General features: G+C 48.4%; 1 protein-coding gene across 1 annotated transcript in view; it reads left to right on the top strand.

Annotated features, from left to right (window-relative positions):
- The first annotated feature begins 559 nt into the window (after positions 1-559).
- The window catches only part of LOC142288551 (uncharacterized), a 109,372-nt gene continuing 95,766 nt past the window's right edge, over positions 560-14,165 (top strand). Inside the window, exon 1 of the mRNA XM_075333520.1 lies at positions 560-670. The gene's annotated coding sequence lies outside the window, so the exon portion shown is untranslated. The remainder of the gene's footprint in view (positions 671-14,165) is intronic.

Genomic DNA, 14,165 nt, shown 5'->3' on the forward strand with positions numbered 1-14,165 from the left:
CCCTAGCAATAGGTGTAGTGTGAATTTACCATGGGACCGGAGTTCACTCTCTTCCTCCCCCAGAATGGGGCATCACACCGCAGATGGGGTGCAATGACCTGTGGCGACGGAAGCCTCAGGGGCGCCACAAGAGCACAGTGGTGTTGGCCGCAGCTTTTTACAAAAAAAAGTGGCGACAGGTTCCCTTTAAACATTTCTGCCCCTTTATTACAAAATGGGAGAAGAAAGGAGGGTTGGGACAGGAAATGACATAAAGAGCCTTTTTTTTCCTTCAAAACAGACTAAGCTTTATTCAGAAACACAATAGAGTACAATGGACAAAATCCGCATCAAAATCCGTAACGAAATCCGCGTCAAATCCGCACCTATGCTAAGGTGCGGATTTCGGGGGAAAGCTGCGGATTTTGATGCAGAAAAATCCGCAGGTACTTTCTCCCGTGGACACATAGCCTTAGACTAAACATTGCTTTTCTGTCTGGAAAGTTCGGGCTGGAAACATCAGGCTGCATTGTGACCACGCCCCATCACATGACCAGTGACGTCATACCTGTCAGGAGCCCGTACATTCTAGCATCTCCCCTGTGCAGAGCGGACGGATCCTGACCCTGAGGGGGGGAAGATTCAGCTTTTCCTCATTAGTTATAGAGCTGAGGTCACACTGGATTTTGGGGTAAGAAATAAAAGTGTCTCCTGTCACTACTGGGGGCTGCAGCTCGTGTATATATCACAGGGAAGGGGCTGAAGCTGCAGCACAGGGCTGTGGAGGCTTCCATAAGGAAGGGGGATATGGGGGGCTACACAGGGCAGGGGGCGATGCTGCATATTGGGGGGCTACACAGGGCAGGGGGCGATGCTGCATATTGGGGGGGCTACACTGGATGATGCTGCATATTGGGGGGCTTACACTGGGCGATGCTGCTTCATGGGGACACATCGGGGGTGGGGACTGTAGGAAGGATGGATGGGGTATAGAAGTCCATGGCTTATCATATTTTATTTCTCTTCCTCCTTCATGGAGCTGAAATCCCTCACTGCTGAGTGTCCCTCACTGCTGAGTGTCCCTCACTGCTGAGTGTCCCTCACTGCTGAGTGTCCCTCACTGCTGAGTGTCCCTCACTGCTGAGTGTCCCTCACTGCTGAGCGTCCCTCACTGCTGAGTGTCCCTCACTGCTGAGTGTCCCTCACTGCTGAGTGTCCCTGACTGCTGAGTGTCCCTGACTGCTGAGTGTCCCTCACTGCTGAGTGTCCCTCACTGCTGAGTGTCCCTCACTGCTGAGTGTCCCTCACTGCTGAGTGTCCCTGACTGCTGAGTGTCCCTCTCTGCTGAGTGTCCCTCTCTGCTGAGTGTCCCTCTCTGCTGAGTGTCCCTCACTGCTGAGTGTCCCTCACTGCTGAGTGTCCCTCACTGCTGAGTGTCCCTCACTGCTGAGTGTCCCTCACTGCTGAGTGTTTGGTGCAGTGTAGCAGGAGGTGGGTTTCATCCTTCCTTGGCCTCCAGGTCAGTGTTGGCACAGTCTGTCCTCCCTGGGCTTGTAGCTCTGCTTGTGTGGGAATTGATGGCTAGACTGTGGGCACTGAGTCTATATTGGCTCATAGTCCTGCGGTCTCTGGGGTCTGGGGGTTTCTCCAGATATGGGGTCAGTCTGTAGTCTCTGGTACGTGGTCAGTTTCTGTGAGGTGTAGATATCGGTCCTCCAGTCACTGACACCTCTCCTGGCCCTCGTCTACCATCTTCCTGATTCTGGCTTTTGTCAGGCTGCTGTGATTGGTCATTTTGTCCTGTTGGGTTTGGGAGAGCTGTGCCAGGGGTCCTGGTTCATCTGGACCACCTATATGTATCAGGGCTTTATGGTGATGGGAGTGTGGATTGTTAGGCTATGTGCCCACGCTGCGGGTTTACCGCGGATTTTGCCGCGGATTTCCCGAAAATCTGCAGCAGCGGCACTTCCAAGCCATTTCAATGGCATTTTGGAAATGCTGTGTCCATGCTGCGGATTTTTCCGCTGCGGATTTGCCGCGGATTTTGTTCCTGAAAAATCTGCAGCATGTCAATTGTTTGTTGCAGATTTGGTGCGGATTTTGGGTATAGAATGGGGAAAAAAAAAAAAAAAAAATCCGCATCAAAATCCGCAAGTCGCGGATTTTCATGCAGAAAAATCCGCAGGTACATTCTACCGTGGACACATAGCCTTATTCTGTAGGTGAGACTGACATGACAGTGCCCTCTTCAGAGCTGCTAGGTGTAGAGGGAATCTGCCCAGCTCGGCCTGACAGGCGCTGTTGGAGGTGCTTTGATGGACCTGGAGAAGGCGCTAAATTCCAGGTGGAATATTTCTGTTGGGCTGGAATCCCACCTTGATCAATCTGGGTAAGTGTGAGGGCCCCAGACTTCACTGCTGTACAGGAGGATTGGGATGATGATGGAATTGAAGATTTTTAGCCAGACCCTCACTGGAGGCTTCAGATGATGGTTTCCTTCGGATGGCATAGCAATCTCTATTGCTCATTTGTACGTCCCTGACTGGTGAATTTCCAGGCCCAGGTATGTGTATTTGTCCTTTCCTGTGTGAGCGCAGTTGTTTAAGGTCTCTTTCACACGTCCGTCAAAATCACACTTTTTTTCACAGACGTGTTAAAGGTGCGTATAACCCTCCGTGTGCCGTGTTTATGGCACACGTGTGTTCTCCGTGTGCTATCTGCGATAACACACGGAGAACAGGAACTTTCTGCTCACCTGTCCCTGTCCCTGCTGTCCGTGGTGCTGATCTATGGTCTCCGGCTCTGCCGACTCCCTGCTGCTGCTGCTTCCGACCCGAAATGCAGTGAATATGCGATGAGCATAATGAGTGGGGGTCGGAAGCAAGTGCCAGCAGAGACAGCAGCGCTGGAGAAGGTGAGTGTAGAAATCCCTTTTAATTCACAGACACGTGTGTTTTCTCTGGTGCGTGTCAGATGGATCACATCCGCGCGGTCCGTGTGACACCCATGATGCCGGAGAAAAACTGACATGTCTACGTGTGGAGCACACGGGCACATGTATGCTCCACACGGTCCATGGCAAAACACTCACATGAGTGCAGACCCATTGATTTTAAAGGGTCTACGTGTGTCCGTGTCTCCAGCACGTGAGGAAACGGATCAAACTCGTACCGGAGACACGGACGTGTGAAGGAGGCCTAAGATAAATGAAGGTGCTGGTCCAAACTTCATTTTTCTCTTCTGGAACTCTATGATGTTGGCCTCCTTTTAGGTTGATCAGTGGCGCACACGTAGAGCTGAATTTCTCCAAGATTTGTAGGTTGTCTTGGAGGCCTTTCTCAGTTGGTGTCAGCAGCAGGAGGTCATCTGCATAGAGCAAGAATTTCACCTGGGCATCATGGAGGGTAAGACCTGAAGCTGTGGAACATTCCAGAGCAGTGGCCGCTTATTGCTGGAGATATTAAAGAGAGTTATGCGGGCGTCACACGGGACGATCTATCATGCGATCTATCGTCTGGGTCACTGTTTTCTTGACGCACATCCGGCATCGTTTGCAACGTCGTCCCGTGTGACACCTATGAGCGTCTGTAAACAAGTCGCTCGTTTTTAAAAAATCGTTTATTCTACTTAGCGCCGGATGTTCATCCTCCCCTGGGTAGCACACATCGCTCCGTGTGACACCCCGGGAACGATGAACACAGCTTACCTACGTCCCGCGGCTCCCGCCGGCAATGAGGAAGGAATAAGGTGGGCGGGATGTTTACGTCCCGCTTATCTCCACCCCTCTGCTTCTATCGGCCGGGCGCTGTGTGACGTCACTGTGACGCCGGACGTCCCTCCCTCTTCAGGAAGTGGATGTTCGCCGCCCAAAGCGAGGTCACTCAGCAGGTAAGTACGTGTGGCGGCGGTTTAACGACTTTGTGCGCCACGGGCAACTAATTGCCCGTGACGCAAAAACGACGGGGGCGGATACAATTGCTCGTGCAATCGCACGATATATCGTACCGTGTGAAGCCCACATTAGACTTAAGGCCGCTCTACACGCTGTGATATCGTGACCGATATCGCTAGCGTGCGCACCCGCGCCCATCGTTTCTGCATCACGGGCAAACCGCTGCCCGTGGTGCACAAAATCGCGCGGACCCGTCACACTACTTACCTGCCTAGCGACGTCGCTGTGACCGGCGAACCTCCTCCTTTCTAAGGGTCCGGTTCATTCGGCGTCACAGCGACGTCACTAAGCGGCCGCCCAATAGAAGTGGAGGGGCGGAGATGAGCGGGACATAACATCCCGCCCACCTCCTTCCTTCCTCATTGCGGCCGGGACGCAGGTAAGGTGAGGTTCCTCGTTCCTGCGGTGTCACATATAGCGTCAGGAATGACGAACTATATCGTAGTGGCAGCAGCAACGATAATCGAGATTAGTGATTTTGAACGTTTTTGCGACGATTCAAAATCACTAATAAGTGTCACACGCAACAACATCGCTAATGCGGCCGGATGTGCGTCACAAAGTCCGTGACCCCAACGACATTGCTTTAGCGATGTCGTAGCGTGTAAAGTGGCCTTTAGCCTGTAGCCCTGTCTGACTCCTCGGCTCTGCTGGAAATAAGCCATTCTTGTATCGTTCACATTCACACTGCAGAGGTTCTCGGTTTAGGAGCTTTTGATGACATCGTAGGACTTTCCTACTATTCCGCTCTCCAGAAATTTCAAGAGCAAGCCCGGGTGCCACACAGAGTCAAAAGCCTTTTTAAAGTCCACAAAACATGCGTATATCTTCACGTACTTTGTTTTGTGGATGTGGTTCTGAATGAGAATGTGCAGGGTGTAGATGTGGTCCGTGGTGCGGTGGTTTGGCAGGAACCCTGGTTGGCTCTTGCTGAGGATATTGTGCTCAGTGAAGAAACTGAGGATCCTCTTGTTCAGGAGGCTGGTGAACAGTTTTCCCAGGTTCCTGCTGACACGTCTTCCTCTGTAGTTGGCAGGGTCATACCTGTCCCTGCTCTTGTGGATGGGTGTGATGGGCCCTTGCTTCCAGGTACGAGGGAAGAAGCCGGCACTCAGCACAATATTAAACAGTTTAACCATTCCAGCTTGTATTTCCGGTGGGCTTTATTTTAGCATCTCTGGGGGGATCCATCCGGACCCCTGGCTTTTTTATACTTTATGGAAGAGATTCTCTGCAACTTTCTCTAATGTAATTGGTGTATCCAGAGGGTTTTAGGAATTTTTTTTACTTTCTCCTCCATCGCCTTTAGTTTTGATGTTCTGTTTTCCTGTTCTTGGCTTAGTCCTTCTTTTGGGATGTCTTTGTAGAGGTCTCTGAAGCACTGGAGCGAGATGTTGCCATTTTGGATATGGATGTTGTTATTCTTGCTCTTTGTGTCTATGTGACTCCATAGTTCGCAGAAGGAGTTGTCTTGGAGGGCGTCTTGGAGTTCGCTAGGTTTGGTAGAGATGTAGCTCTGCTTCTTCCTCCTGAGGATGGGTTTGTGCTGCCTTTGTATGGTGTCATAGGCTTCCCTCAGGCCCGGGTGTTTGGGGTCTCTGTGTTTATTGTTTGAGGCTGTTCTCAGGGTCTTTCGTATGGCTTTACATTCTCTGTCAAACCAACCATTGATCTGCTCTTCTTTTGGTCTCTTGTAGTTGACTTGTGTAAGGTTGGACAATTTGGCCATGGTGTAGAATATTTTGATGAGGTCTTTTGCAGCTTAACTCGCTCCTTCTGGGTTAGACTTGTAGCTGTAGAAGTTATGGAGCATCTCTTGGATTTCGGGCCTGTTCGGAGCCTCTTTATATTTTATTGCTGACTGTGGTTTTCTGCCAGGTCACTCGGGTCAATGAGGTTACCTGCAATCACCGGTGGAGGATTGTGGGAGCTGTAACCTGAGTGATGTCATCACAGCTCAGTCATTCTCTGCCTGAGGCTGGAGTCACACTTGCGTATGATTGCGTCCAATTCTCATGCCTTAGATTAGGACGATTGTTTGTCACTTGTCATCCTTGTGCTGTCCCTGTACAATCTGTTTTTTTTTTTCTCAGCAGCTTTTAGTCATTTACAGGACCTTTTACAGGAGCATTAAGGCCTTGTGCACACGCTGCGGTTTTTGCTGCGGTTTTTGCTGCATGAATTGCTGCAGAAAATGTTCATAACCTTTCTGCAGTCATTTCCCAGTAAAACCTATGGTAAAAAAGATGTGCGCACACTGCGGTTTTTTCCCCTTCAGGTTCTTCTGCAGAATTTCTGCAGCAAAAAGAATGTGCATGTCACTCCTTTTCCGCAGGTACCTGCAGTTTTTGCCATAGATAATGGTTAAAAACCGCAGGGAACAACCTGCAGAAAATTCACGGCAATGCCGCAACCAAACCGTGGTAAAACCGCATGCGGTTTTCAAGTGCGGTTTGCTGCGTTTTTTTCCCGCAGGTGCGGTAATCTTTCAGAAGTTGCGGAATTTGATTAAGAATATTCCATTTTCTAGTGCGCACAGGGCAGTGTTTTCTGCTACATGATAGAATTGTATCCATAAAAACGGATGTCACTAGGATGGTCCGTGTGACATTGTTTTTTTTCTTGCACCCACAGATTTGCATTGGCGAGTCTGGCGCGAGATATCTGTGCAATCGCAGCATTCTGTAATTTATTTATTTTTTTTCCTCAGTCCCATTGGAGCTGCCTCATTGATTAACTTTGTTTTGAGGCCAATGCGAGATTTTCTCATATTGCACTCGTGCGAGTCATACGCAAGTGTGACTCCAGCCTGAAGCCATGTTCTATGGCCACACGTTGTGATTTCAGATGTAGCAGAGCTGCAATCGTCGTGGGACCTTGTGTGGATTACGTTGGTCCTGGGTGTTTTGGGGGTTAATAAAGGGGTGATTTTTTTGTATTTTATTTCAGATAAAGGATTTTTTTGGTGTTTGTTTATTTTTTTTCACCTACATATTACTAATGAGGGGTCTCAAAAACACCTCCCCATTACTAATCCAGGCCTTAGTGGCAGCTCTGGGCTGCCATTAACCCCTGATTACCTTGATTGTCACCACACCAGGGCAATCGGGATGACCTGGGTAAAGTGGCAGGACTGGCGCATCTAATGGATCCAGCAATTCCAGGCGGCTACAGGCTATATTTAGGCCGAAGGGCCCCAATAACCATGAGTCTCCCCAGCCTGAAAACACCAGCTTCCAGCTGCGAGCTTTATCATGGCCGGGTATCAAAATGGGGGGGGTGCAAGCATATTTTTTTTAAATGATATAATTTTAAAAAAGCTGCATGCGGTTCTTCTTTTTTTTTTTTTTTTTTTTTTTATTCACAGTCAATGTAGGGGTACGGCTGGGGGCTGCAGCCTGTAGCTGTATACTTTATCTGTACTGGGTTTCATAATATGGGTTGATGCTACACTAATTTTTTTTTATTTATTTTTATATATTGCAGTCAGACACACTGTTACACAGGCTGGGGGCGCGTCTGACTGCAACCAATCAGAGACGTGGGGACTGGCAGTGGGCGGAGAAACAGTGAATGTGTATGACGTTAATGAGGTTATTGCCGCGCGGAAACACAGTATAATGTGTCTGCTCCAATCCCACTATCCCTTCTACCACCATTTTATAGCACAGGACTCTGGTCCCCATAGACTTATATGGGGACCGCCATCCGGCCAGATATCCAGGATCAATTACGGACCTGAATCAGGTCAACAACAAACTTAGTCAGAGTATCGTACTGCAAGGATAGCTGTTGTGGAAAGTACAACCCTAATCTGGGTGCGCTACCAAACAAGATCTCATAGGGGCTCAACTTGTGGGCTCCGGTTGGGGTGTGTCTGATGCTGAACAATGCAAAGGGAAGACTCTCATGCCATGGCTTCCCTGTCTCCTGCGCTGCCTTAAGCATTTTTGCTTTCAGTGTCCCATTTAACCTCTCAACTTTCCCACTACTCTGAGGGTGATACGGGGTGTGTAGAGCCAATTCAGTACCCAAGGCCTGCCATATCTCTTTGGTCAAGTTAGCAGTAAAAGCAGGCCCCTAGTCACTTTCTATGGTCTCCGGGAGTCCATATCTGCACACTATCTCCGTGAGAAGTTTCTTCATCGTTGTTTTCGCGGATTGGTTCTTGACAGGAAACGCTTCTAGCCATCCGGAAAAGATATCTATCACCACCAAGACTTATTCAAATCCTCCTGAGTGAGGCATCTGGATGTGATCTATCTGTATGCGCTGGAAGGGGTACAAAGGCTTGGGTGTACACTTCTGAGGCGTCTTCTCCGTTTTCCCAGGGTTGCATCGGGTGCAGACCAGACATCCTTTCGTGTAGTTTGCTGCTGCAGTGGAAAATCCAGGTGCATGATAGTATTCTCTCACAAGATTGTGCATCTTCATCTTTGACTGATGTGTAATCCCATGGGCCCATCTGGCCACCATCGGGTAGAGAGCACGCGGAAGGCATGGTTTCCCTTTTTCCAGTATCAGATGTTTCTCATTCTGTACTGCTCCATCTAGGATCCATTTTTCTTTCTCTTCTTTCGAGGCCTGCCTCTGAAGAATACGGACCATGTCTTCCCAAGACTTTCCATCTTTCCCCTCTTCTTGTTCTTCAGGATTGGTTAGGGAGCACAACTTGGTCACTTCAGTGACGAGTGCTTGCAGTGCTGCTTCTTTGGCTGTTCTGTCAGCGAGGGCATTTCCCAGTGCTTCCTTTGAAGTTCCCCCAGTGTGGGCCTTGACCTTGATCACTGCGACTGTATCTGGCAATAGCAAAGACTCCATCAGTTCTTTAACGGCCTTGTGGTGGCGTACAGGTGTTCCATTTGTGGTGATGAAGTCTCTCGCCTTCCATATTGGTCCATAATCGTGAGCGATTCCCCATGCATAGCGGGATTCAGAGTAAATGTTCACCTTTTTTCCCGCCGCCATCTTGCAGACTTCAGTGAGAGCGCGTATCTCAGCTTCTTGAGCAGACAAGGATGCGGGTAGCGCCTGTGTCATCATCACAGCATCTTCTGTTACCACCGCTATACCCGTGCGAAACTGCCCCTCTTTATCTGCATATCTCGATCCATTCACAAAGAGGGTTAAGTCAGGGTCTTCTAAGGGTGTATCTTTCACGGTATCGAATCCAGAGATTTCCTGCCTCATGAGAGCAAGGCAATCACGCTGTGCTATGCCTGAGTCGACTACCTCTTCCACCAAGGTGTCAGAGGTGGGACACTCCCCCCCCCCCCCCCCCCAATGGGAGAGGGAGGAGAGTAGTAGGGTTAAGGACCGCACACCGGGAGATGGTGACGTTGTCAGGAAGCAGTAGGGAGCACTGTAGCCGCAAGTGACGAGCGGAAGAGAGATGTTTCGGCTGAGTCTGTGCCGGGATGGCAGTAATGTCATGCAGAGTCTTGATGTTCAACTGGTGACCTAAAACGATGTCAGAGGTCTTGTCCAACAGTAGGTGGGTTGCAAACACAGCTCTCATGCAGGATGGTGCTCCTCGGGCGACAGGATCCAGTCTGGCTGAGTAGTATCCAATGGGCCGCTGTCTTCCTCCATGGGAATGGGTCAAAACCCCCGTTGCATGTCCTGCTTTCTCCATGACGAACAGGCAGAATGGTTTTTGATAGTCCGGCAAACCCAGGGCTGGAGAGGAAGATATGATATTTTTCACCTTGTAGAATGCATGTATAGCCTCCTTTGTTAAACTGAATGGCTGATTCTTCAAGCATTCATATAAAGGCTCCATCATCAGAGAGGCATCCATTATCCACGGTCGACAATATGACGTCATCCCTAGGTAGGATTGCAGTTGAGTGTGATTTTGGGGAAGTGGTATTTGCTCAACGGCTGACTTCCTGTCTGCCGTTAGATGCTTAGCTTGATGCGAGATGCAGTGTCCCAAGAACACGACTTTTTCCTGGCAGATCTGGAGTTTGTTTTTGGAAGCTTTACATCCATTCAGTGCAAGGAATTGTAGTAGTGAGATTGAGTTTTCTTGGGCTTCCTCCAGGGAATCACAGCAGAGGAGAAGATCATCGACATATTGAAGCAGGACTACATTGGGGTGAGTGATCCTCCATGGTTCTAATACATCAGTCATTGCTTGGCTGAACATGGATGGGCTGTTCTGGGCCCCTTGGGGCATCACTGTCCATGTATACTGCTGGCCCTCATGGGTAAAAGCAAAAAGATGTTGACAATCTGCACTTAATGGGACACTGAAGAAAGCATTAGCTAGATCCACTACGGTGAAACAGGAGGCAGTAGATGGGATGCCTGCCAGCAGAGTATGTGGGTTAGGCACTATTGGAGTGTCCAGTACTGTGGCTTCATTAACTGCTCGCAAGTCTTGGACCATTCTGTAGGTGGCTGGTTCTCCCTTTCTTGTTTTCTTTTTTACTGGAAACAACAGTGTGTTGCAGGGAGATTTGTTGGTATGATTGTTCCATTCTTGAGATAGCATTCTAACTGATGAGAGATAGCAGCAGACTGTTGAATTGAGACTGGGTATTGTGACTTGCGGGGGAGTAAGGCTCCTGGTTTAAGCTTCACCTCCACTGGCAGGACTGGCAGTCTTCCAACATCTTCTGGACCTTGTGACCAGAGTATATCAGGGACCTGTGATAGCCAGGTGTCAGAGGTAGGCTTCACATCTTCAGATACACAGAAAAGACCGAACACTTGCGACACTTCATCCTGATCCAGGGGGGTAGTTAAAGGGAAGGTATCGCGTTTTTTTATTTTTGTATTAAAAATAGTGATTATGAAATCAAGTATTTCTAATACAAAATGAAAATCGCAGCTTATTTAGTTTTTATGTAATTCTTATTTTACTGGAGGCACTGGGGGCTGCCATGCTGGATTTGCCTTGTGTGTAACGACAGTAACTCCTTCCTTTTATGGCAGCCCCTGTGCATAGACTCTGATAGTCGGGCTCCGACCCCATGCCATACGTTACAGTGGGTGTCTGCTGTGACGTGGACGCGCCCCCTGGGCTGTCCAGAACAGAATAGAGGGAGGAGACCAGCGCCATCATTGTGGAGCTCACAGCGTGTGCTGTTTGCTCCACTTTACCCCTGTCACCCGCCGAAATGTGTGAGTACGGGCCGCCTTCCTCCCCTCGTTACCGTCTCCAATGACACCCCCCTCCCTCCGTTCTCCCAAGTCCCCGCTCTGCCCGCTGCCGCAGCTCACCCGGCTCTGCCCGCCGCTGGTGTGTGTGTGTCACAAGGTCCCCATCAGGGGTGATTGTGAGTGTGTGTTGGCGCTTGCGATGCTGTGCCGTGAGCTTCCAGGACCTGCGAGAGGATCACATGGGAGGCATGTGATATCTCCGGATGTTGTGAGTGTGTGCGTGCGATTGTACAGGTATGTGCGATATCGTGAGTATGTGTGAGTGTATGCGATCGGATATGTGAAATGTCGGCCGGACGCAGGGGAGGATGGCATGCAGCACAGCTGCCTGGAGCGCCCACCGGAGGTCACAGGGAGGAATGATGTGAAAGGTGTGTGTGTGTGTGTGTGTGTGTGTGGCACAAGGTCCCCATCAGGGGTGATTGGTATGTGTGTGTGCACGTGCGTGCCACTGCATGTGAGTACCTGTGTGTGTACCGGTGATAATGTCTGCAGGGTTGTGTATCTAATCCTATCCTGTGTGATACTATCTGCAGGGCTGTGTATCTAATCCTCTCCTGTGTGATACTGTCTGCTGAGCTGTGTATCTAATCCTCTCCTGTGTGATACTGTCTGCTGAGCTGTGTATCTAATCCTATCCTGTGTCATACTGTCTGCTGAGCTGTGTATCTAATCCTATCCTCTGTGATACTTTCTGCTGAGCCGTGTATCTAATCCTGTCCTGGGTGATGCTGTCTGCTGAGCTGTGTATCTAATCCTCTCCTGTGTGATACTGTCTGCTGAGCTGTGTATCTAATCCTCTCCTGTGTGATACTGTCTGCTGAGCCATGTATCTAATCCTCTCCTGTGTGATACTGTCTGCTGAGCTGTGTATCTAATCCTATCCTGTGTGATACTGTCTGCTGAGCTGTGTATCTAATCCTATCCTCTGTGATACTGTTTGCAGAGCCGTGTATCTAATCCTGTCCTGGGTGATGCTGTCTGCTGAGCCGTGTATCTAATCCTCTCCTGTGTGATACTGTCTGCTGAGCTGTGTATCTAATCCTATCCTGTGTGATACTGTCTGCTGAGCTGTGTATCTAATCCTATCCTCTGTGATACTGTCTGCTGAGCCGTGTATCTAATCCTCTCCTGTGTGATACTGTCTGCTGAGCTGTGTATCTAATCCTTTCCTGTGTGATACTGTCTGCTGAGCCGTGTATCTAATCCTCTCCTGTGTGATACTCCTGCTGTCCTTGGTGACACTTTAGGCATTTCTGGTCACCATGAAAATAGCTGTGCACTGTGTCCTTACATGTCATTCTCTGTTATCTGTTGTAAACACTCAGATTAGGAGGGGGGAGGCGCCATCCCACACAGGAGAGCAGACTCCGCCCACTTTACAGCAGGCTGTAATCTGAGCTTTTTATACAGTGGAAATTCAGTAGGATTTCAGAAGCTGCTCCCCCTAGTGTTTTTATCAAGTGAAAATATCAAACTTTTTAATTTTTTTTTTATATTTTGCACAATTAAAAAAAAAAAATAATATTTAAACAAAACATTTAAACATTATTACTTTACATTTTTTTCAGTTATTATTATTTTTTTTTTTGACGATACCTTCCCTTTAACCCCTTCAGCCCCCGGGCACTTTCCGTTTTTGCGTTTTTGTTTTTTGCTCCCCTTCTTCTGAGAGGCGTAACATTTTTATTTTTCCATCAATCTTGCCATATGAGGGCTTGTTTTTTGTGGGACGAGTTGTACTTTTAAATGAAACCATAAGTTTTACCATATAGTGTACTGGAAAACGGCAAAAAAATTCCAAGTGCGGAAAAATTGCAAAAAAAGTGTGATCATACAATAGTTTTTGGGATATTTTATTCACTGTGTTCACTATATGGTAAAACTGAGGTATCTATGTGATGCCTCAGGTCGGTGTGAGTTTGTAGACACCAAACATGTATAGGTTTACTTGTATCTAAGGGGTTAAAAAAAATTCACAAGTTTGTCCAATAAAAGTGGCGCACGTTTTGCGCCATTTTCCAAAACACGTAGCGTTCTTATTTTTAAGGATCTATGGCTCAGTGATGGCTTATTTTTTGCGTCTCGAGCTGACGTTTATAATGGTACCATTTTTGCGCAGATGCTACGTTTTGATCGCCTGTTATTGCATTTTGCGTAAAACTTGCGGCGACCAAAAAACGTAATTTTGGCGTTTGGAATTTTTTTGTGACTACGCCGTTTACCAATCAGATTAATTGATTTTATATTTTGATAGATCGGGCATTTCTGAACGCGGCGATACCAAATATGTGTATATTTATTTATTTTTTAACCCTTTAATTTTCAATGGGGGGAAAGGGGGGTGATTTGAACTTTTAGGTTTTTTGTTTTTTTTTTATTTTTTAAAACTTTTTTTTTTACTTTTTTTTTTTATTTTACTAGTCCCCCTAGGGGGCTATAGCGATCAGCAATCCGATTGCTGATCGCTATCTGCTGATCACAGCTATACCGCTGTAATCAGCAGATTCAGTCACTTTGGTTTACCCTCTGCTCTCGGCCGAGGGAAAATGAAAGTGAAACATCGTAGCAGCAGGCGTCATCACATGACCCTGTGCTACGATGGCAACCACCGATAGTCACGTGATAACACACGTGACTTCCGGTGGGGGCGGCGGTGAGTAACAAACATGGCCGCGCGCATTTAAATCTTGCTGCCAGACTTTGGCAGCAAGATTTAAGGGGTTAATGGCCGCGGGTGGAAGCGATTCCACCCGCGGCTAGTAGGCACACATGTCAGCTGTTGAAAACAGCTGATATGTGTGCCGATCCACGCCGCCTGCCCGCGGCAGGGGGCGGGGCTTAACGGGACACGATCCTGGACGGATAGATCCGTCCAAGGTCGTGAAGGGGTTAAAGAGAGAAGGCCCATACACAGACATGGGTACAATCCTTTGTCTCTGGTCTCCGAGAGCCCATACGCAAACAACTGCAGCTAGTAACCCCTGATTACAGAGTAAAAGACCAAGACACCCTCTTTCAGGTAGCAAGAGGTGTTGAGATGAATCTAGCAGTTTCAAAGTCC

Source organism: Anomaloglossus baeobatrachus, unplaced genomic scaffold (assembly GCF_048569485.1).
Source record: "Anomaloglossus baeobatrachus isolate aAnoBae1 unplaced genomic scaffold, aAnoBae1.hap1 Scaffold_84, whole genome shotgun sequence".
NCBI classification, from domain to species: domain Eukaryota; kingdom Metazoa; phylum Chordata; class Amphibia; order Anura; family Aromobatidae; genus Anomaloglossus; species Anomaloglossus baeobatrachus.